The 25,477-nt window shown below is 32.2% G+C and overlaps 1 protein-coding gene and 1 non-coding gene across 3 annotated transcripts in view; both read right to left on the bottom strand.

Annotated features, from left to right (window-relative positions):
• LOC140450234 (uncharacterized) overlaps positions 1-25,477 on the bottom strand; it is a 584,309-nt gene that overhangs the window by 277,329 nt on the left and 281,503 nt on the right. The gene's annotated exons all lie outside the window — the stretch shown is intronic.
• On the bottom strand, positions 7,320-7,426 carry LOC140451557 (U6 spliceosomal RNA). Its single transcript, XR_011952079.1, has one exon. It is a non-coding gene; the product is annotated as a U6 spliceosomal RNA (small nuclear RNA).

Raw genomic sequence — 25,477 nt, 5'->3', positions numbered from 1 at the left:
TTAAATATATATATATATATATATATATATATATATATATATATATATATATATATATATATATATATATATATATAGTAAGAAAATTATACAAAATTCATTATTTAAAAATGAAAGTTTTTGGTTTATGCAACCCATTAAAACTTTCAGGAGTTGTAAAGTTCCGTCTAGTCAAAATGCCATTTTCCAACCAAAGAGCTGCAGCAATAAAACAAGTTGTAAAGTTGCAAACCAAAAGACAAATCTAATTTTAGTAAAATTTTAACTTCAACTTTTGCATAATTAAGTTGGGTTACGACGCCATATAAAATTTCTGGAACAGATTCGACGTAAACATGAAGCTTGTCCGTTCAAATTTTATAGAGTTAAACCATATCTGCCGTTTTTATGGGCCGTTAAAATGTCACCGTTATTAGCTTGTAACCAGTTTTTGTGTCATGCTGACTATGATAGTGATTTGTCTATTTCAAACTTTTAAGTGTAATAAATGACTAAATACTAGAAAATGTAAAGTCTTCTAAAACCCAGAATATCAAACTGCAACATAATCCTATATAGTCTGTCCATTGGCTCTTTATGCTTATATGACATCATTAACGAATTCTTTATTTTCTTTTTTGCCTAAAGGTCCATATTGACATTTAATTATTTGATTTTTAATAATAATAAAAATGTAGTAGTGTAGTAGTAGTAAATATAGTAGTAGTAGTAGTAATAAAAATAGTAATAAAAAAAGTAATAACAATTGTAATATAATGACATTATCCTGGTAGTATAGTAGAAAGAACAACATTACTGTGGTATCTAAGAGGAAGAAGACTTATAAATATAGGTAGAGAATTGGAAAAATAATTTGGTAATTTAAAAACTTATTTTCAAACGCAGGATAAGACATCTATGTATATGACACAACACCTCTTAAACTGATGGAAGAAACCAAAACTACGTCGATAATACAGCGCTGAATTATTGGTTGAAATTGGGAAAGATGTTTCACAAAGCTATTCAAGATCAGGCTTTGGCAACAAAAAATTACTTAAAATATACTATACTTACGGGTGCAAAACGACAACTGTCAATAGTGACGTCAAGCTTAAGAAAACATTTAACATTCTAATGGAGGAGGGCTGCTAGGCATTTATTGCAACTGCATATAAAGAATGGCATGGCCCAGTAGAAATTATCTTCATTATTATCAATTGGTTCCTGATAGTATGCTTGAGAATGACAACTACAAGCTGTGCTCATAAACTGACCAGTCGTAATAGAGTGAATATAAATCATTGGAGGTAATTTTAACAAATATAGGATTACATGAAACGGATACAATAAACAAAATAAAGAAAGAAATCATAATAACACGACAATTACACTTAATTATATGGAACGACGATATTACAAGAAAAACTAACTAACATTTGTTATTAATATAACAACCCTGAAGAGGTGTCGTTTATATTACAATCTGATCAGAAAGATCAATGAGATCAATTTCTGCTCATTGATCTAAACACCAAATATTTAAGATAATAGTGGAAATCTGCTCACTGTCTGGCTCAAAGAAGTGGGCGACGAACGAAAGACAGAATAAATGCAACGGAAAGGATGTTTTTGAGAAGAAGCTGAAGATTAACATTAATAAAGTGGACCGAGTGAGGAATGAGTGAATTAAAGAACTAATGAGTGTGAAGGAGACACTAAATGATGAAATATAAAAACGAAAATTACTCTGGTATGAACATATGTGAAAAATGGACCGCTGAGAACTTAAAAATAGGAATCAAATTAAAAAAGGAAAAAAAGAAGTCCTAGATTACAGGAACAAACAAATAAAAGCAGTAGTTCAAAAAAGAACACTGAAGAAGATATATATGACAAGAAGAAACGGAGATTGGGTTTTGATAATACAATATGCTGTGTAAAGCTTCGGATAAGTAAGTAAAAAAAAAGATTCATGTATCATTAGACTCCCAAAGGTAATTATGAGTTTTAAATATGGTTATAGGAAGTGATACGAACACACCACTGGAACAGTGAAAGTACTTGACACACTTACAAACGAATTTCATCCAGAACAAAGTATCAGAAAAGGATGTATACTGTCTCTACCATTATTTAATATACATGGGGAGCATATTAGGAGAAGAGCGCTTAAAGGATGTCAAAAGGACATCTCAATAAATGGCTGAAAAATAAACAACCTGTGTCGTTTTGCAGACGACACAGCACTTCTTGAAAATAGTCAAGAACGGTTAATTGATCTTATATGGCTGGATGAAATCTAAAGTCAAATATTTGGTCTGCAGTTAAACATATCAAAGACAAAGATCATGATAGTGGATAGACTACATAACGATCATCCACATATCACCACGATTTACTACTCAAATTTCACGAAATCTAAAAATGAAGTTGATCATCAACTGATTAATGTTCCCAATACTGACATACGTATGTTAATCTTGGACCCTACGACAAACGGAAAGAAGAAAGATAGACGCCACTAAAATGTTGTGTTGGGGAAGAATTTTACGAATTCCATGGACCGACTACAGGACAAATATTTAAATTTTAAATGAGCTAAATGTCAACAAACGGCAATCCAGCAAAGTCTAACCTCAACAATTGGAAAGACTTATTATCCAAGGAAAGGATCGAATTACAGGAATATGCAAAAGACCTATACATGAGTTGAAAGAAATGACCAGAGACAGAGACCTTTGGAGACGGGCAATACACATCACCATGTCCACTACACTCCCTCCGGGGGGTCTGGATTGAAGAAAAAGATAGTAAGTGATATTTTATGGGCTCCAAAGTAAGTTTTTTTTTTAGTGTATTTTTGTGAGAATTATAATATTTATTGAATATAAAGGATCCTTTGATTTTTGAAATTCAATAGTTTATTTATCGCTTCTGTTCATTGTTCTTTTCATTACTTCCAACTTTCCAACAGGAACTTTTTTTATGGGTACAATTGTGCCTTCCTTTATACCAGCTTTTATTTATTTGGTTCCAAAAATTAATTAACTGGTAATTACGTATGCGTCATTTATCGATTCCTTGTTCGCACGTTGTATATTACCAACTTCCCACCCACGAGTTTTCGTTATAAATGAATATTTATTTCGACACTAACATTTTTTACTACTTAAAAATTTCACTATAATCTAATTTTAGAGTCAAGGAATTTCTTAATCGCTCTCTTAAAAGCAAGAGTAGATTTTATAACATACGAGTATCTGGAGTTTATTTTATTGGTTTTAAGTTAATGATTCACTTGTTTGATTTGCTCAATTGTGATATTTTAAAGGAGCAAAATGATTGCGAATTATAGTTTTTATTAAAAGTAGATTCAAGTTTGTCCTTTTTGTCACATTAAATACATACAAGATATAAATAAAAGTTATATATACATAAATACTATATATACATAAAACTTGCAATAGCTTGATGTGTATTGCCAAGTTTTGTAAATTAAATTGCAAATATCTAAAAGTGACAGTTGTTTTATGTATTTTTAAAAGTTCCATAAGAAAGATGCTTTTTAATGAAAAAGAGCAAATGACTGCTTTAATCATAAGGGGCTACTGCGATAGAAAAACAGATTATAGTAAAGTAGCCAACTTGTTCCACGATAATCTCCCAAACCATTCTTCGGAGCTTCGTTGAAGATCCACATACATTCTCCCGCAGAGTTGCATAAATACATGATGTAGGTCATTCTTTAGTCTTGCGTGTAAAACATAAGAATTCATTTAAATCTTACAAAATCCAGTTTTTGCAAAAATTAAATTATTAATATATTATTATTAGTAATATTATTTATATTATTTATTATTAATATAATAAAGTTATTCTTTATAAAAAGTTCTGAATGATCGTAAACTTAAAACACAACCATCAGATATAGTTTTTTTTTACCTTTATATTTCAGAATATCGGAATTAAAAAATATATTTTATTATGCAATTATATCCTAATTGAAAAAAAAATTACAAATTTTTCTCAAATTACCGATACCAAAAATCATTATACCAATCATTATACCATTATACCAATACCAAAAATAACTCTTTAATTATTAATTTTAAGTAAAAAAGTTATTCTTCATAAAAATCTCTGAATGGTCTAAAACCTGAAATGAAGCCATCAGATATTAAATTTTATTAATTTTATACGAGGTATGTCAAAAAATATGAATTTCGCTCAAGAGTAAAGTACCTACCTTCATTTTTTACAATATTGAAAGATTTTATAATGAAAAGTTGTTCAGAATTAAAAACTATGTTTCAATATGTAATTATATCTTTCTAATTGAATTTTTTTTATTATTAATATTTATGTTTTTTGACGTATCTCGTATAAGATTGAAACAATGTATTATTTGATAATTGCATCTTAGGTTATAGGAAGACTATGCACAACTCTTTATGAAGAATAACTTTTTTCGTAAAATTAAGAATAAAACAGTTATCCTACTCATATTTTATAATAAATAAAAATGATATTTTTCCAATTAGTAGGATGGAATTGCATATTAAAACTGTTTTGAATTCCAAACAACTTTTTGTAATAACAATTTTCGATATTGTGAAATATAAAGGTACTCTCGAGCGAAATTTATATTTTTTGACAATCCTCGTATACGGCTTTAATTTTAAGATCATGCAGAACTTTTTATAAAATATAACTTTTTCATAACACTAAGAATAAAGTAGTTTCCCATATGACGCCGGCTTAATTGGACACCCTGTATATATGCATGTACATTTTCGAAATAAAAATTACTACTACTGCTACTATTACTATATAGTTAAAATAAGTGAACATAAGTTGACATATAGAGAGTTTGATTAAATTGTCAATATTTATTGAGCTAAGAACATAATGGCCCAGGGAAATAAGCTTTTTTCGTGACACTCTTCCGGCCAGGCAACCGACAGTTGTTTTGAGTAGTATGGACCTCTATAACAAGAACATATATGTTTTCTGCAGTCGATTTTTTAGACTTAATTAATTATTAACAAATTAAGGTCAAAGACGGTAAATTTTCGCTTTTTTCGTCTATCAGCAAAAAGTAAACCGTTTGAAACAAATTTGAGAAGAAAAGAAATTTATAAGTCATATAAAAACCTTCAAAATGGCGTTTTCTAAACGTTCCTATCCTTATTTGTTGCTTAGAAAGTTGCAAAAGAAGTCAAAAATTTTGATTTTTTTTTAAATATTAATAACTTTTTTAAAATAAACCGTTGATTGAATAACCCAAATTTGGATATTCAATCAACGAATAAACTTATAACCTTTATATTACATACAATGTTGGGTGTTGTAGTGCTTAAAATAAAATCAAAATTTCGAGCCGATCGGTCAAAGAATTTAAAAGTTATTTTTTTATCCCAAATTAATTTTTTTTTGCAATAATATAAGTCAGAAAATACTGATTTTTACATATTTTGACAGCCTGATTTTTTTTACAAATTTAAAAGGAAAAAAGTTGACCTAGGACACTATTGGTTTATGTAATACTTGGAAAATAAATAATCCCAGATAAACTAGATTTTATTTCTTGCTGAGTATGCTAGGCGTGTGGCTTTTGTCGAAAAAGTTTGATTTCATATCCATATGCTGAAACTTATTTTATTCGATATTATTGATGCCATATGATGCCAATATGCTATGCTCAAAAGTTTTCCGAAAATTTGCCATGGCAACCTATTTATGTATAACATTTTTTTTAATAATGTTAAGACGAAAATGATTCTTTAAAATATGTAAAACATGTTTATATGTAAAACGCTTACTTTAAACGTAAAGGGCAAGTTAACTACTAAAATAGCCGAAAAAACAATTTTAGCGTTTTTCGAGGCCATTTTTTAATAGGCTGAACATCAGATGTAAAAGAAAAACAAAAAATACAATATGAAAGCTTAAGTCAATTCGTTTAAAACTTCTTAATTTCATTTTGATGTTATATTGCAAAAGTCAGTATAAAATATACATAAACAAATTGATATACCGTTGCGTTTTGGAATATATAGACTTGATGAACGTCCAAACTTAAACGTTTGAAACACATTGGTTATTTCTTACCACAATCTTAATTTTATTTTAATCGGAAGAATATGATGCTGCAAATCAAAGTGGACTTGCGCATTTTGAACCTGTTTTATAAACTTTCACCTCATATTTTTTGTTTTTTTAAATTCGATGTATAACCTATTAAAAAATGGCCTCGAAAAATATTAAAATCAGCATTTTTCGGCATTTTTAATTGTTTATTTGCATTTTATATATATACATTTTTTTTTATTTCAACTTTAACGTGCTCGGCTACTATGGCCACTTACACAGGTACTATAACATGAATTTTCATTACACAAACATTAAGTGTTACATTAAGAATATGTTACAATAATACGGAATGATAATAATACGTTATACTATGTCTAAATTAAAATCTAATTATATTTTTTGATATAAGTGTTCATCTCTAAGGAATTGTAGCACAGCTTTTATTTGGTCAGGGTTGTTCAGGATATCTCGTACTTCACTTTTGAGTTTGTATTGTAATCTTTTGCCGACTGTTGATGGCATTCAGTGAGAATATGTTTGATTGTCAAATATGATTGGCAGCTTTGACAGGAGGGACGGATGCTAGAGGACATTAGGTAGCCGTATGTGAGTTTTGAATGTCCTATCCGAAGTCGTCTTATCACAATGAGATCTCGTCTTGAGAGGGCTGAGTAGTCAAATGTAGGCTGACTGGTTATTGACGGTTGTATTTCGTGTAAGATTGAACGGTTAAAGTTCCAATGCTGCTGCCAAAGGAGTCTGGTTCTTCTTTTAGTATATGATTTTAGGTCCTTACAAATTTGAATTTTATCGGTGATTTCAGGTGATGCTGTAGCAAGTTTAGCATAGTGATCTGCAGTTTCATTGCCTTCTATACCAATATGGGATGGCAGCCAAATTATGTTAACTGTTATGTTTTGGGACAAGATAATTTGGTAAGAGTCTAGGATCTTTTGGACGATTGGATGATCGGTAAATATATTTTTGATAGAATGGATTGATGCTAGAGAGTCTGTGCATATGGCAACCTGCTTATTAGGTGGAGATATATGGTTAAAAGCTTGAAATATACTAAATAATTCGCCAGTATGAACGCTGCTGACGGCTGGTATAAGTGATGACTTAATTAGTGAATGAGAGGTTGTAACAGAGCAGCCTACTCCTGTGTCAATTTTTGAGGCATCCGTGTATAATATTAGGTCGTATTTATTTGTATTTATAAGGTTGGTGAGCGAGGTGTTAAAAAAAATGTGGAACGCTTCACGATTTTGCGTGTCATCCTTGCGTAGGAGCCATGCAAATCTTCTCTGTATCGTTCCAATTTTAGTATATGTACCGCCGAAGCGAGTACGCATTTTATATTTAAAGTAAGTATTTTACGAAAAATTTAAAGTAAGTATTGTAGACTCGAGACACCAATCGAATATAATAAACGTCCGCACTAGAAGAGGGGCAAATGCGGATTCTGATCACTACCTGGTCGAAAGTAGGGTAAGGGCTAGAATTTCAAACATCAAAAAGGAAAGAGGCTCTAAACATGAACGATACAAGGTAGAAAGACTCAAAGAAACAAACAAAAATAAAGAGTATAAAGAAAAGATAAACAATAAACTAGAAAACAGAATAACACATGAAAACCTAAATAAAGAGTGGGAAGAATGCAGAGACATCATAAAAGAGGCAGCTAAAGAAGTACTAGGCATAAAAGGTAGAGAAAGAAAAACAAGAACGAATGAATGGTTTGACGAAGAATGTCAGATCATCACAGACAAAAAAAAACAGAGCATATTTACTGATGCAACAGGGGCACAGAACCCGACAAGCAGAGGAAGAATATAAACGACTACGCAAAGAAGAAAAGAAAGCACACCGAAGAAAAAAGAGAGAATATATGAACAAAGAACTTCAAGAACTACAAGAACTAAGTAAATCAACAGAGACAAGAAAATTTTATCAGAGAATAAACAAATGCAGAAAAGACTTCAAATCGAGAACATCGATGTGTAGAGATAAGGAAGGTATATATTGACAGAACAGCAAGAGATACTAAGTAGATGGACAGAACATTTTACGGAAAAGTTTGAAGGAGATCGAAGAGAGACGACCCCTGACATACCATTAGACCAAGCAGACAACAGAGAAAAGACTCCACCAACAATAGCCGAGATTAGAGCAGCAGTAGAAAAATTAAAGAACAATAAAGCACCGGGATCGGATCAAATAGCATCGGAGTTACTAAAGGAAGGAGGAGACGCACTACAAAAAACAATACATGAATTGATAACAAAGATATGGTCGAATAAAAAGCTACCAACGGAGTGGAATAGCAGTATTATTGTACCACTACATAAAAAAGGAAATCAGTTAGAATGTGGAAACTACCGTGGAATCACGCTGCTGAATCTTCTTCTTCTCATTGCGCCGTCTCCTTTCGAAGGTTGGCGATCCAAATGGCAATTGTAGTTCTGGAAACTGCTGCGCGAAAGATCTCTGCGGATGAGCGGTCGAACCATCTCCTCAGGTCTTTCAGCCACGAGTTCTGGCGTCTTCCTACTGATCTTTTGCCCTGTACTTTTCCTTCCAGTATAACTTGAAGTAATTCATATCTTTCGCCTCTCAGCACATGAGCACATACGCTGCTGAATGCAGCATACAAAATAATGTCCAATGTCATTTATGAAAGACTTAGACCACACGCTGAAAAAATAGTTGGCAAATACCAAAGTCGCTTCTGTAGACAGAAGTCAACAATAGACCAGATATTTGTTCTGCGACAGATCCTCGAAAAAACAAGTGAATATAACATCGACACCCATCATCTCTTCATAGACTTTGAAAGCGCATATGACAACATAAACCGAGAATTCTTAATAAAAGCAATGAAAGAATTTAATATACCAACACAACTAATAGAACTGATAAAAGAATCTCTAAAAGTAGAAAGTAGAATTCGGATACAAAATGAATTAACGGAAACAATAAATGTGAAAAAGGGACTACGCCAGGGAGACGCTCTATCATGCATCTTGTTCAACATCGTGCTCGAGAAAATACTGAGGGACACAACAGTCAATACACGAGGAACAATTATTAATAAAAGCGTGCAAATACTAGCATTTGCAGATGATGTTGACATAATCGCAAGATCAAGAAGAGAAATGATAGAGGCATACAACCAAATAGAACGAGCTGCACAAAATAGTGGTCTTAAAATCAATCAGACCAAAACAAAATATATGCAGGTAAGAAAAAACGCAGAAATAAGGCAGCCACAAAATATAACAATAGGAGAATACAACATAGAGGAGGTAAAAAACTTTATATACTTGGGATCCCTAGTCACGTCTGATAATAACGTTACGGAGGAAGTGAAGAGGCGAATATTTATTGCAAATAAATGTTACCATGGCTTAATTAGACACCTAAGATCAGATAACGTCGCAAGAAAGACAAAATGCCAAATATATAAAACCCCTAATAAGACCGGTACTCACATATGGCTCAGAAACCTGGACACTTACTAAAAGAGAGGAAACGTTGTTAGCCACCTTCGAAAGAAAAATCTTGCGACACATATATAAGGGCACAAAAGAAAACGGAATATGGCGAAGACGATACAACTCTGAACTATACAAAATATACCAGGATCCGGATATTATAACATTCATCAAAATAGGACGGCTGCGTTGGATAGGACATGTAGAAAGAATGGAAGAAGGCGAAATACCAAACAAAATATTCAAACAGATGCCAGTAGGAAAAAGAACAAGAGGAAGACCGAAACTGAGATACTTAGAACAAATAGAAAATGATATAACAACCTTAAAAATAAAAAACTGGAGAAAAAAAGCACGAAACAGATCGGAATGGAGAAGAATCCTAGAACAGGCCAAGACCCAAAAAGGGTTGTCGAGCCAGTGATGATGATGATGATGATGATGATTTTACGAAAAAAATACAAGAATAACGTCTTAGAATCATTCAAATTATAAAAAGAAAGAAATTTTGAAGCAAAAAATATATTTTTTTAATATTTGTTTAAAAAGTGTTAAATAAATAAATAATAATAAATAAATAAATAGGTAGCCATAAAAAAATTTTTTCAGTAAGATGATTTTTCCTTTAAGAAAAATCTTAAATTCTTCTTTGGGATTTTTAAAGAAATATTAGTAAGTATTTAAAGTAGAAAGAATTTAATAGGATAATTTTTTTTTATAAAATCTATTATATATAAAATATTTACGAAGTTTATTGAAGAATTAGATATTTATCATAAATATTTATTTTTTATAATAAAAATTATCTCAAATATTACTAAAAAAAAAAAAAATAAAAACTGAAAAAAAAATTGTTGAAACAAATTAGATGGTTTATTTAAGAACCTAATTATTTAAATAATACTGTTCGTAATGTACGCAAAAATCTTCATTTTTTTTTAAATAATATTAATAGAATAAATCATTTTTCTTTTGGAATCTATTCGTATATTTATTATACATATGTATTTAATATCTTGACTTATATTGTTGCAAAAAAATTTAATTTTGGATATACAAATTAAATAACTTTTAAACTCTTTGACCGATCGACTTTAATTTAATTATTTAAACTTAACATTTAAAAAAAATCAAAATTTTTGACTTATTTTACAACTTTCTAAGCAACAAATAAGGATATGAACCTTTAGAAAACGCCATTTTGAAGTTTTTTATATGACATAAGTTTCTTTTCTTCTTAAATTTATTTCAAACGCTTTACTTTTTCCTGATGGACGAAAAATGCGAAAATATACTGTATTTTGACTTAGATTTATTAATAATTAATTCCAAATTAAAAGTCCAAAAAATCGACTGCAGGAAACATATAGGTTCTTGTTATAGAAGTCCATACTACCCAAAACAACTACTGTCGGTTGCCTGGCCGGACGAGTGTCACAAACATGGTATATTTTTTGCTTATTTCCCTGATCTATAAAGGGAAAAGGAACAATTTAATAGTGTTGAAAGAAACGAACAGTAAAAAAATCAAAGAACTGCACACTCTGCACATAATTAAAACAAATTGGGTGATATGCATTTCAGTAAAATGTAGTAGGATTAGGTAGGATTTGGTTACCCGTATTGAAAATTGTGCCAGTAAAATATATTTTAGTGAATTTATAATAAAATGGTTTCGTGTTACTAACTGAAACTTTGTTTCTCGTGCATATATTTTCCGTACAAACACACCAAAAACAGGAACTGCTTTTTTGTGAATATCGATCGCGCTTTAGGTGGAATGTTGCATGAAACAAAGTATATATACTATTGCCAATGCAAGGGTGCATAAAAAGTATATCGACGAAATATGTATGACATCATGTTTGTGTGTACGGACCTTAGGGACCTGTGCGTGCTTCTGTCCATTTAAATAGATAATTTTCGTCAGCTGATAAGTTCGAACGTACGTGTACATGCAAATTAATCGTGTTGTTTAGTGAGGGGTTATAATGTAGAAGTAAAAAAAAATAGAAATAATATGATATAATACTAGTGTTAGCATCAGCTTGATTTAGTACGAGCACCAACTAACTTTTAATAACTCTTTTTGAAACAATAAAAATGATTTCTGATTTTTTTTAATTATAAACCTTATAATATTATATATTCTATATGGAGCTTTATTTGAGGGATTAGATATAGATTCCAACATATTATAACTAGTGCGGTTCTCGGCATAACACACTACAACCTTTAGATATCTATTGTGATTGTGTCACTATAAGTTTCTCATTTAACCCAATTCTCATAATGACCTTCCATAGCCTTGAGATGATTAAGACTCAATCACTCTTACATAAGACGCGTAGAGCCGTTTCACCACTATCTCTCCCACACTCCTTCGATTGTGGGTCAGTAAGTCGATAGTAAGTAAATTTGACTGAATGTCCTTGAATGAACTCTAGCTGTTTTTGTCGTGATGTGTTTCTTCACTATTAAAAATACTTTTCTTGTACCCATTTATCAATGTTGCTGTTTTGTATGTGATCGCAAGCTCAAAGCTAGGCTCCGCACCAATTATTGGCATACAAGGCGCCTTCTAAGGCCAGTTTATCAGCATTATTATTGCTTTAGTAGCCTTTGGACTCTGAAAAGAAGGGTATTATCAGTCCATTTCGACTTACACTCTAGTAGATGATACTTAAATTAAAAGCACTCTACAATGACGCCGATATTGTCCAAAAAATTAAATCACAGCGACTAAGATGGGCAGGCCACCTGCACAGATTGCATAACGAGAGATTTGTAAAACTGGTATGAGAGGAGATTCCCACAGGCAAAAGACCGCTCGGACGTCCCAGAATGCGATGGAGAGATAACATCCAAGCAGATCTCCGGATAATGAACATTCCATTTGACCCTAGGTTGATGAAAGATCGAATAAATTGGAAAAAAGTTGTATAATCAGCCAAGAGCCACCCAGGGTTGTAGCGCTACGTGATGATGATGAGATGATACTTAAACAGTCCCACACAGTTCCTTAGCACATCTTTGTATAGCGGCAACTTCTGACTGAAATTAGGTGGCATATATTCCCAAGGTTAACCGGAGTTATGTCCTTGGTCGTAATAATGGAACTTGGAGGTGGTGTTTGATACTGTCTTCAACAAAACTTTGAAAAATATTAACTACGCCCGACAAATAAGGCCAGAGTTCCAGAAAAAAATCCAGCTGTTAACAAATTCTAATTTCACGTTCCCCAAGCTTAATGCCGTGTAACCACTGAAGAGTTTTCGCGATTTACCTAGCTATCAAGTAATCTGTACTGTGAAAATTACAAATAGTCAGACGCATTCAATTAAAAGGCCGCTCGGATCAAAAGTCAAGTAAGTTGAAGATAAACGAACTAAAATAATAGATAGGTTAAGTATAGCAATTTTAAATTTTAAAGGATTATGGTGACAGGAACAAGGAAAACGTAGTCGTTAAAACTATAACAAAAAAAAAACTTTAGGAACTAAAAATATTGACGTGTACACAATAATATAGAGTGAAGGTGACGTTAAAATGGTTTATCCATCAATATATAAGGAGTTGACATACATAAGTGTATACAGAGTAGCATATTCATTAGGCCTGTTTTAAGTTTCACTAATTTAAGTCTGGCAGGGCTCTCGGTCTAGATGATGTCCCGACTGAGGTGGTTTTACGTCTCGGCCGTTTGGAGCCCACGTTGCTGCTGGAGCACATGAATGCTGTTCTTGCCGGGATCCCTCGAAAATCTCGATATCCCTGGAAAATCTCGAGGCTCGTGCTCCTACCTAAGTTCAAGGCAGGCAAATATCGTGCTATTTGCCTTGTCGATATAATGTTACGTGCACGTATCGAGGAGGTGATTGTGATAGGAGGCCAGTCTCCGAGATAATATGGTTTCTGCCAGGATAAATGTACAGTTGATGCACTGACAGTGGCACAGGGAATTGGGGCTGATCACCGATGAGTCATCCTGATTCTCTTTAACGTCCGAAATGCTTTTACAGCATTGCAGTGGGGTGACGTAATAAGCTATTTGAAAGCAAGGAACTGTCCTGGGTATCTGAGGAATGTGGTCGCTGCTTATCTTTCCGAGAGGAAGATTGTGGTAGAGGATGTATGATGGTGGATGTAACGGCTGAGGTCCCGCAGGGCTCCGTCCTAGGCCTGACGCTATATAACCTCACATGCTGCGCACTTTATTTTAAAATCCATTTTAATTTTTGTCGATGGGACACTCTGATTAAAAGACACAAGATTTTTACCGTCGAGTTGATCCTTTAATTAAAAAAATTGATTTCGCGGATCAACTGAACTGATTTGAACGGATCTGAAATTCAAAATTCTCCGTTATTTCTGAGAGAATGGTTTATTCTACACAAAAAGTGCAAACTAACATTTTTGTTTAAAATTATCTTAGCTATATTTCTTGTTTAAAACATTTTTTTCGAGGTTTACGGCGTAGAGTTTCTTGATAAATCGATGTTTTCCAATTTCTCCCCCTCCGGGAGGGGTTTTAGGGGAAGCTCGGGGGTAAGTATAACAAACTTTTTTGTATCTTTTTGAGATCCCAAAATTGACATTCTCGGCAAAATTTAGCTTTTGGGTATGATTTCTAGATAGCAAAAAAGTACCCTTAAGCTTAAATGATGACTATTTTTATTTTATTATAAAAATAATTATTATGTCTAGGTGAACCGAAACTTAAACGGTCGAATGTCTCACTATTACACAGAAGGCCTGGGTTTAATCCCAAACGCGGGTAAAAACATCTAGATATTTTTAAACTGTCTAAAGACACCAGATCGGCTTAGCCTGAAGAAAATGAGTAATTTGGGTAAAACGGGGGTAAGAATGTAATTTATTGAAATAATTTAATAAAGTTCAGTCTAATCCTTTGTTGCTTCAGACTGATCCCTAAGAATGGCCAATTATAAAAATAAATTTATCTTTTAAACCCGTTTTAATGTTTTTTTTTCATGAATTAAACTTTCAAACAGTTTATCTAATAATTTATTTGGGAAACCACTGTCTATTTTCCTTTTGTTATCTCTTCAGACATCCAGACACCACTATTGATCTTTTAACTTGAAAATTTCCATTCGCAATGTTGTACACAATGGAATGGCACATAGCACTCCAAATTATCCACATTCTGTCGGTTACCACGTACAATTACACTTCCATTTCCAAGCTCTGTTTAAGTAAAATGCAGAAGAATGTAATTTTATAAACGCAAGACTTTCTTTTTACAAAATAAATTAAAATTCTTGTAATCCACAAAAGAAATTTAATATACGATATACCGAATTTCAGCTCAGAAATGGGTGTCAAAATATATTTTTTAAGTAAAAATTTATTAACATATAATATAAAACAAAACAATCGTCTTTAAATTTTCACAGAATATGATCAAATGTATGTTTAGTTAAAACATTAGCTTCTTCAGATGCATCATAATTTTAAACTTTTCCACTAGTTTTATTAATAAAACACGTCAAAATTACTACTTTTCTGAAGAATCTGTTGTCTCAACGAAATATGTCGATATATTTTTAAAATATTAAAAAAAGCGTTTTGCTTTATGTTATATCATGAAGCCAAAATTTCCATTAAGTCACCGTCAATTCCATAAGTAGTTTAAAATTGATTACAAATTTTCGTGTAGTTATCAAAATTAGACTCATCTTCAATTTGTGTAATAAAAATTTATTTTTATTCCAAAAAGTTTAGTTTGTTTTCATTTTTATTATAAATTAAACAGTGACGTGATTGATATGGGAAGTGCTAAATAAATAATCTCCTGTCTTTAAAATTTACCATTAAGTATGTATATTGATAGTTGATGGATGAAGCTGTAAATGCAATTTTAAAATTCTATAAATGATTTATTACATCATATAATAAGCTTTTTTAAGTTTACGATATTTTTCAAGGAAAAATTTATGAATAGCGATTTAGGACAATCTCTTAAAAGCGCGAAGAAAAAAATTCGCTAGTGAATGTAAAAACACCAAAAACTATTTTTAAATAAATAATTAAAAAACCTATGAATAAAATGTGAAACTTATAATGTAATAGGTAGGTACAATAATTTTTATCAAAAAATTAAAAATATATATATTTCATATACACATGGACAAAAATATCGAATATTTTGGAATTTTTCTTTTTTTTGTAGTCAAAATTATTTTAAAATAATTTTAGATTATTGATTTTACTCATATAGTAGGCTGACCTATTGGTTTGAAATATTTTAATGTTTATTTTGACGTTTATTCATCGTTAAATGTCATTCGTGCATTTTATCATAAAAAACCTTCTTCGCTTAAAAAAATTTTCTCTGATTTAAGTTAAGTTTAAAATACGTATGCCACTAATTTAACACTGTAGTGAAGCCCAAGCAGCACAGATTGTAAGTTTGTACGAGGAAGGATAGACACAAAAAGATATCTCACGACATCTCAGGAGAAGTCAATCAACAGTTTCGAATACTTTAAAAAGGTATCACGAGACAGGAAATTTTGTATGGAGGCCTGGTTAAGGCAATTAACCGCAATTGATGACCGTTTTTGGTTCTTAACTTTATACGAAATCGCTGATTGACATTGATGTTTCTCAGAAATGAGCTACTAAATATCAGACAAGTTAATGTGAGTTCAAAAACAGTTAGACAAAGATTAAAAGAAGAAAACTTAAAGCCTAGACGCCCTGCCGAAGTTCCACGTATTCTCCAAAATCATAAAGCTCGTTTCTTAGAATTTGTAAGAATTTGTAATATCGACAAATGGAAAAATTTTCTTCTCACTGATGTGATCAGAATCCAATTATGGAACTCATATGTTCTGAACCGCGTCTACAGAAGAGTTAGAGAAAGATTCGTCACCTGCAATCTCGCCCAGACCATTAGTTTGAAGGTGGTGGCATAATGGTTTGAAGAGGTATTAGTTGGGAGGGACGCACGGCACTTATGGAAGTGATTGGAAAACATCTTGCAAGGTCATGTTTGGCCAATGTTCGTTATATTGGATATGATAGATTTATGTAAATACACGATAATGTTTGACTACATGCCGCTGCCATTGTGAGTAATTATCTTAATGAGGTCCAAATTCGAAGATCGGATTGGCCTCCATTTAGTCCGAATTTAAACCCAATAGAGAACCTGTGGATTCAGCTAAAATGCCGCATACAACAAAGAAATCCCGTTTCAAATACGATACGACAGTAATAAGAGCTCTTCTTCTTCAAGTGCCATCTCCGCGGCGGAGGTCGGCAATCATCATAGCTATTCGAACTTTTGAGACGACTGCTCTGAAAAGTTCTGAAAAGTAATAGAAAATAGAAAAGTAATAAGAGCTAGAGGGCGAATACTCGTTACTCATCATGAACTTGTTTCAGTTAAAAAGCGTTGTTTAAGCAATTTAAATTAGCATTTAAGCTTAGAGTAAAACGTTAAATTCCTTGTCTACCGTACGCTTGAGGGATAGCTTGACTACAAGATTTAGCAAGATGGTCTATCATGCTATAGTCCCAAAGCCACACTAGCAATTTATTAGTATATGCCTATGGTTCGATCTATATGCCTCCTGAAGAATATATTTAAACGTTCACTATAAAATGTAAACTGGATCTTCAGTTTTTATTTGAAATTCGAAGTGAATCGAGTCGGCCAATGGATAAGTACTATGGTGAGAGATATGGTCTCTTCTTCTTCTTGCTTTTCTTTCTTGGCTCTACAACTTTACAGGTAAGTCTTGGCAGAGTTTACTATTTTTCTTCACACTTGCCGGTCTTGTGCAGCAATCTCTTATTGTTCCACCCCCATCTTAAATAGATCACTCGTTACTGTATACTTCTAACTTTTTCTTGGGCAGCCAACTGACTTTCTGCCATTGGCCCTTTACTCAGCAGGTTGTATCTGTAATCTTTCATCATTTAATCCCAGTACATATTCTGCCCATCTTATACTATTTAACTTATTGTACCGTACTATGTTTTTGTCTCCATAGAATACTTGGTGTTCCAGGTTATGTCTTTGTCTTCACTTTTCTGTTAATATGGTCTCTACAAGGCCTACCGTAGGATCTTACGTTCTAGGACTAATAATTTTGTTGTTTCACGTTGGTTTAGTGTCCACGTTTCACTTCCCTACGTTATTATGGGGCAAATTATAGTTTTATATAACTTTGTTTTAGCTGTCTCTGAGAGCAATTTAAACAGCGTCGATAGGGAGTAATACACTCTATTTCCTGACATTTATTTCTCTGCCTTATCTTTGTCATAACTGTTTTCGAATATTATCAATGCTTCTAAGTATTTAAATTATTTGCTGACTTCGAAATACTATTTATACATCGAAATTTGTCGAATTCTTCATCTTAGATTTTGGATAACTACCATGTAGTTGGTATTATCTTCGTTGGCCTAAAGGCCAAAAGGGTAAAAACTTGGCCCCGCTTCTGGATAATCTGCTTTCCTAACTGTGTATTCTCAAGTAAAGTTGAAACACGAAGAGTAAAGTAGGTCGCCCTTTCTTAGACCCATTTTGATTTAAAATTCATCTGGTATACTGCTAACAATTCCGATACATGCTCATGAATCCTTTACACACCTCCTACCACTTCTACCATTACTTTTAATTTAAGAGTCATATGATTGTTTAAAATGTACAGCAATTTAATGTACATATTCGTTGTACTCGAAAGATTTGGTCTTGAAATTTTGGAACTCTCCTTTGTCTTCTTCTTCTTTATTTTATATAGATATGACTCTGTCTGTTTTTCAATGTGCCTCCAGTAAGTTGTCATTCCATCGTTTTCGTGGTCTTCCTACTGATCGTCTTTCTATTGGGGAACCGTCTCTGCCGTCGTTTCTACCCTATTTGTTGTCATTTGGCTAATATGATCGTTCCATTCTACTTTTCTATTTCTTATCCAGTTCTTGATATTCTCCACCTTGCATCTACGTCGTATATCTGTTCTTCTAGCTCTGTCCTATAGTGTCTTGCCATTTATTTTTTTCAAATGTTTTCATCTCTGCTGTTTCTAACATCCTTTTTTCCTCTTTGTGTCAGGCCGTGTTTCTGCCGCGTATGTCATTATTGGTCTGATTTGGTCTGATGACTGTTTTGTAAATTCTGCCTTTCATTTTCTTCCCGATATTTTTATTTCTCCATATTGTTTCACTCAGGCAGCCTGCGGCTCTGTTTGCTATATTCGCTTGATCTTCCACTTCAGTTTTGTGCTTTCCATAGCTAGATAATGTGATGCCTAGATATTTAAACTCCATCACTTGTTCTATTATCTGACCTTTCAGCTCCAATGACCATCTTAGTAAATTTGCTGTTGTAACCATGCATTTTGTCTTTTTTTGGGGAAATTATCATGTTAAATTTTTTGGCTGTTATATTAAATTGGTGCAGCATACGTTGTAAATCGTCGTCAATTTGAGAGAGTAGTATTGCGTCGTCTGCATAGCGGATTATTTTAAGTTATTTTTCTCCCATTTTCCCCATCCTTTTTTAGTTCTTTTTTATTATTTCATCCATAATCAGTTTGAACAATAAAGGACTCAGGGAATCTCCCTGTTTTATCCCATTTCCAACTTCAATAGGGTCGGTTAGTTCTTCTTCCACTTTTACTTATATTGTGTTGTTTTGGTAAATATTTTCGATCGTTTTGATTATTCCTAGAGGTATCTCTATTGCGTACAGTAAGTGGCCGAGTAACGTTCTTTAATTTGACCCGGTCAAATGCCTTCTTGAGGTCCACGAAATGTAGATATGCCGGTTTGTTGTATTCTAATGATTTTTCTTGCACGTGTCTCATTATAAATATAGCGTCGTTGCATGATCTTCCCGACCTAAAACCTTGTTGTTCTTCTGCTAGTGTTATAATTTCATTCAGTTTATTTGTTATCACTTTGGTTGTTAATTTTAGTATTATGTTTAATAAATTAATTCCTCTGTAATTTTCCGGGTTCGATTGGTTTCCCTTTTTAAAAAGAGGTATTAGGATGCTTGATCTCCAATCTTGAGGAATTCTGTTTTGTTCTATTATTTTTTGGATTAGTTTTAATAGTTGTGTCGGGAACTCTCAGTTCCCGAATTAATTCCTACTGAAAGACATTAAGAATCTAGTAAATTAGAACATACAAAATAATTTTAAAATATATTACGAAAAACATGTTCCAACAGCATATAAAGACAGGAGAACAAACCAAAACAGGTTCATTGGTGTAGTTTTTCTATTAATCAGACCAAAGAAATGACGGGTGAACGACAGATACTTTCAGAAGTGTATCTATCGCTTAAAAGCTAAAGAATAATAAAGTACTATCAATAACTTTGCGGAGTAGAGTAACACTAGACTGTACAATATTTTAACTGTTTTAACCGAGCTCCGACAAAACTTTAAGTCATAAACATTTTAAGATGAACGTTTTTCTGGTAACCATTTTTTAAAATTAGGGTGATTGTAACGTTTATAATGTTGCACAAAAATAATACAAACTGTTTGTAAAATATATAACAAAAAAAAAACATTATTGTAATAATTCTAAATACAGCTACAACATTTAAACTTGAAAGAGATCAGCATAAAATATATTTGTCTTAATTCAATTAAGTAACTCCATGGTTGAATCTGGAACAGTATCTGGTAGTACGTCATAAAATTAATTTTCCTTCGGCTGAGTTTATAATTTCATAAATTTATTCTCACTAACTCAATCTACTAAATATTTACGTTTATGCCGCTATTTTCCACGGTATTTTTAACATTGTTTTGAGATTCCTAAAAATAAGTTCTCAAATTTAAATTTAAATTCTTTCAGAATTTCAATATTTTGGGACCTTTTCAATTTGTAGGTATAGTCCAGTAGTAATCGATATTATGTGAACAAAGTATTTTCTATTATTAAACTAGTTTATAAAAAAATTAATTAAAATCCTTTGTAAAAGGTATATATTTAAAAACCCAAACGGGCTGTGTTAGACAAAACGTTTTCGGAATTCATCATTCCATCATCGGTGTCCTAGAAAATATGTAACCACTTAATTAAAAAGAACATGAAGTTTAAATTTTGACCAAGGTTAATGTAAAGTGTGGTTAATACTTACTAGGAGTACATGAATGTAGCCACTAAATATATGGGTAAAAACCCGTTAACAAATAATTAGTTACATTTGTTTGACATTATATCTTATAAATAATTAGGATGTTAAAGTTACCGTTGGATTAGGTAACATGGCGACATATGACTCCACGTTGAAGTTGCAAGTCCTGAGACGGTGTGTCTACGAGGACTTTATGGAAGCAACTGATTGAAATGACAATGTTGACAAGTTAGGACGGAAGTCGTAACAGAGTAGTCAATATAACTGTATGTGTCTACTTAAGACAAAACCCAACGTTATTTAAAATTGTTAGAGTAAAAAATTTTAAATTAATATAACAGTATCAACCATCAATGTTGTTATTTTAAAAATTATGTATATGAGATGAAATGTGGAGAGAAGATTATACACAATCTTCTCTCCACATTTCATCTCATATACATAATTTTTAAAATAACAACATTGATGGTTGCTACTGTTATATTAATTTCTTACTTACTTACTGACATATTAATTAATATGTCTCATGATTCGCTTTCGAAATGTAGATTTATGAGAAAATAAAAAGAGAGAACTTTTATCGGTGATAAAAACAAGAAAAACGATTAATTATAAAGTTTAAAATGATCGGGAAACTGAAAAGGGTATTCTACTAAACAAACACCTGCTAAACAACATCAAATATGCAGATGATACCATAAACATAGTATTTGCGGACAATCTAGAAGACCTAAAGTCCTTATAAACAAATATATGTATTACAGTCAACAATATGGACTCAATATAAACGTAAAGAAGACAATGCTTCTGATAATTAGCACGGAAAATATAACAAAACGTTAACTCTACGTAAATCAAAGCCCAGTAGAAAGAGTGACGCATTACAACCACCTCGGCACCATAATAAATGAAGAATGGACCAACAACCAGGATATAGAAATTATACTTTCTTGGAATAAAAGTAAGAATGCTGTGATACTACCTCCTATCTGTCCTTTTTATGCTGTTATTTCGTGGACTTTGAACGAAGATATGTGCAGAAGATTGGAAGTGTTTGAGATGTGGCTATATCGGAGAATATTTAAGACCCTTGGACTAGTCACAAAGGGTTCTGAGGAGCTCCTTAGCAGAATAAATAAAAACCGAGAGGTACTGACCACCATGAAATCTCAGTAGCTACAATAATTCAGACACATTAATCGAAACGAATTCAGGTATGTCCTTTTACAAGCCCATCTGCAAGAAAAAATATTTGAGAAATCGTGATCCAGGTAGAATTAGAACATCCTGGTTAAAGAACCTTACAACCTAGTTCAATGAAATAAAAAAGGTTACCTTTATCAGAAACATCTGGCAATTGACCGGGCTAGAGTTTAAAAGAACTCATCCGAATAATAGAGTACAGAAGAGTACCTTCTGACGGACCTCTGCAGCATAAACGAAATACCTATTAATAATACATTTTTCCCTCACAAAGAACAATATAAATACACTATTAAAAACAGTAGATGACAAAGATAAGAAAATTTTCGGTGAAATAAATATAAATAAAAGTAAATCGTTACCAAGACGAAGAACTCCATGGTTTTGTACAGAAGTGAAGGAAACATGTATGCCAAAACACAAGAGGCATACTATATTTACAAGACAATTATAAACGAAACACATGCACTTGCATTAAAAATAAAAAATGATCACTGGGAACGCTTTTAGAAAGAAATGGAACATGATTTTTACGGACTGCAAAAGGAAATAAGGCGCTTTATAAAAGGTAAAAGAACGGAAGTAAAGGAACTAATAGAACCAAAACATATAGAAAAGGATACGTGGATTGACTACCTAAAAGACCTTCTCTATGCAGAGGAAGAACAAACGACGCTAGAACCGGATACACCAGAAATTACCACAAATAAAATACTTAATATAAAAGTACACGAAGTTCGTAGAACACTTGAAGAACTGAAGAGCAGCAGGTAAAGACGGGAAATCAAACGAATTACTGAAATATTGTGGAGCAGCAATGACAGAACAATTAACAACATTAATTAATAAGATTATAAAGTACAATAACATACCGGAAGAATGGAGAACGAGCGAATTAATTCTACTATTCTAAAAAAGAGATAAAAAATAGCCAGAAAACTATAGAAGCATAAACCTGATATAAAACTTACAACAAAAATTTTACAAGTACTAATAAATCAGAGGATAAGTTCAGCAGATGAACAACAGAGTTTTCGTAGTATAAGATCGTGTACAGATGCAATAGTCGTTATAAATCAAATTACTAAGAAATCACTAGAGTATAATATAGACCAACATTTCTGTGTCTGATTAACTCAAAGAAAGCGTTTGACAGAGTAGGACTCAAAGATGTAATTTATCTTCTGTATAATAGAGAAGTTCCCCTAAATATTATAAAAACTATCGAAAATATCTACTAAAACAACAAAATAGAAGTCAAATTAGATGGTTAGAACCTCTAGAAATAGGCAGCGGGATGAGACAAGGGGACTTATTGAACCCTATGTTCTCCAATTGAATAATGAATGAAATCATCAAAAGCGTTAACAAAGGAATATGATACAGAATGGGAAACAAAGAAATAAAAATACTCGGTTACGCAGACGATGCAATATTGATAGCCCAAAATGAAGATAGTCTGCAAATATTGGTCCACATATACCCTGGAATTACACTGTCCAGCTATGGAGACCTGGACAAAGAAGTGAGAGATCTACTACAAAAAGCAAATAGACTGGCAGAATGCCTTGATAACACTATATGGCGAAGCAGATACATTAACACTGAGATGAAGTCAAGAATTTATTAAGTCAGTATAAGACCAATAATGACATATGCTTTAGAAACAAGACTCGACACAGTCACAATACAAAGGCTACTGGAAACGGCAGAGATGAAAATACTGAGAAGAATTACAGGAAATATGCTAAGAGATCGAAAGAGAAGTGAAGACCTAAGAAGAAAATATAACGTACAATGTATAAATAAATGGACACCACATAGAAAAAGAATGGAATAACCATATAAGCAGAATGGGATAGACCCGTGTCGTCAAAATAGCAAGAATCGGCAGAAATATCAGACGATCGCGCAAAAGATGGAATGACAACCTTCCATAGAGGTATTAATCCGCCAATTAATAAGCAGAATTGCTTATAAAGAAAAAGAAGAAGAAGAATAACATGATCCAGTTATAGCGATCGAAGGTAAGCGTGTCAATGATATTGCTGTTCCCATGAAAGGTAAAGTTTTGTCAGAGTTATCATTAATCTCCATCTAGAATGGAGTCAGCAGTCGAAAAGAAAAGAAAGATAATATTAATACAGTAAACATTAGGAATGTGGACAGTTTGCAGGATATGGATGCAGAGCAAGTAAAAGCTATCGTGTAAGGCATATTGTATTGACCCTGTGGATAAATAACTCCAGTGTGTTTATTACACAGTCACCTAATTCATATTTTATAATTCTTGATTAGACTTTAACTTAGACTAACATTATGTATTTAAATTTAATTTAAATTTAAATAAAAACCTTTACGTAACCAAAAGGAATATAATCTATACATACTGAAGGAAATTATACAGAATTTCTTACGTAACGGTTTTTTATTCCAGATATATTGATTTTTCTGTTTGGCTGTTGGCAAGAAGCCAAATGGGCTTTAACAAAAAGTCTCCAATAATACCCTTAAGAAATTCCAAAAGGGCGTCTCAAAGGCACCTTTCACCAGTTAAATATCCCAATTCTGCTTCGAACATGCATATATTTAAAGCAGTTAAAAATTTATGATGGTTTGTATATTTAAAGCAAAGACTAACAAAATAAGCTGAACAAAAATATCAACAGCATGTTAAATTCTTCATTTTATAACTCGAAAGTTAGACGTTAAAGTAACAAATAGAGAATACGAATCAATAAGACCATGTGGTTACCAAACTAAAGTAAACTAGAAAGTTACAATTACTATACAATTATAATTTCAATCTAAAAGTAAAGACTTACTAATGTTAAATAACTACTAACCCAAAATAAACGCTATGGAAAAGTAAGGCGTATGACACAAAAAACAAAGTGATATTGAATTAGAAACATAGTTATCAAGAGAATGACACAGGGTAGTAAAACAGTAACAGTACGGAGGAAAAGGTAAGAAAAATTGCAAAAGCAAGGCAAATATTTATTGGAAAAATAAAACTTAGTCTTATCTTGTCAATATAAACTCCAAATAGATCTTAATCTAAACTTTAGCTTTTTTCTGGAAAATGATCTGGTTTACAAAATATATTTTTTTATTGGTTATCCTTCTTCCATTTTTTTTGGACGTGATTGTGTCATTTGCCCATCTGAGCCTTTAGTAATTCTTCTTTTATTATATGAAATCTGATCTCGATATTTAACTATTACCTTAGTCCTTTTAGGATATTGGTGTTAAGTTTCTTCTGATAAGCTTCCTTTGCATTATTGTTAGTAATTTCGTTTCTTTTTGTCAGGCTTATTGATGCTGCTCAAATTTCCATTACAAGTTGGATTACCACCTAATTTTTCTGTGATGCTGATACGATTTTTCTGATGGACTTTTTACCCAAGTAATTGAATGTTTTTACCACACCAGTTTTGCACCAAATTCTTACCATTTAATAATCATAAGTATGTAGAATTTTGTTATTAAAAATAATTTTTCTCATAAAGAAACCAAAAATATAACAATTTTGTAAAGAAACTTATCACTTTCGTTGACCTTCACA

The sequence above is a fragment of the Diabrotica undecimpunctata genome, chromosome 9 (assembly GCF_040954645.1).
Source record: "Diabrotica undecimpunctata isolate CICGRU chromosome 9, icDiaUnde3, whole genome shotgun sequence".
Lineage (NCBI taxonomy): Eukaryota > Metazoa > Arthropoda > Insecta > Coleoptera > Chrysomelidae > Diabrotica > Diabrotica undecimpunctata.
The sequence above is the reverse complement of the archived record's forward strand: the minus strand, read 5'-3'. Positions and strand labels throughout refer to the sequence as shown.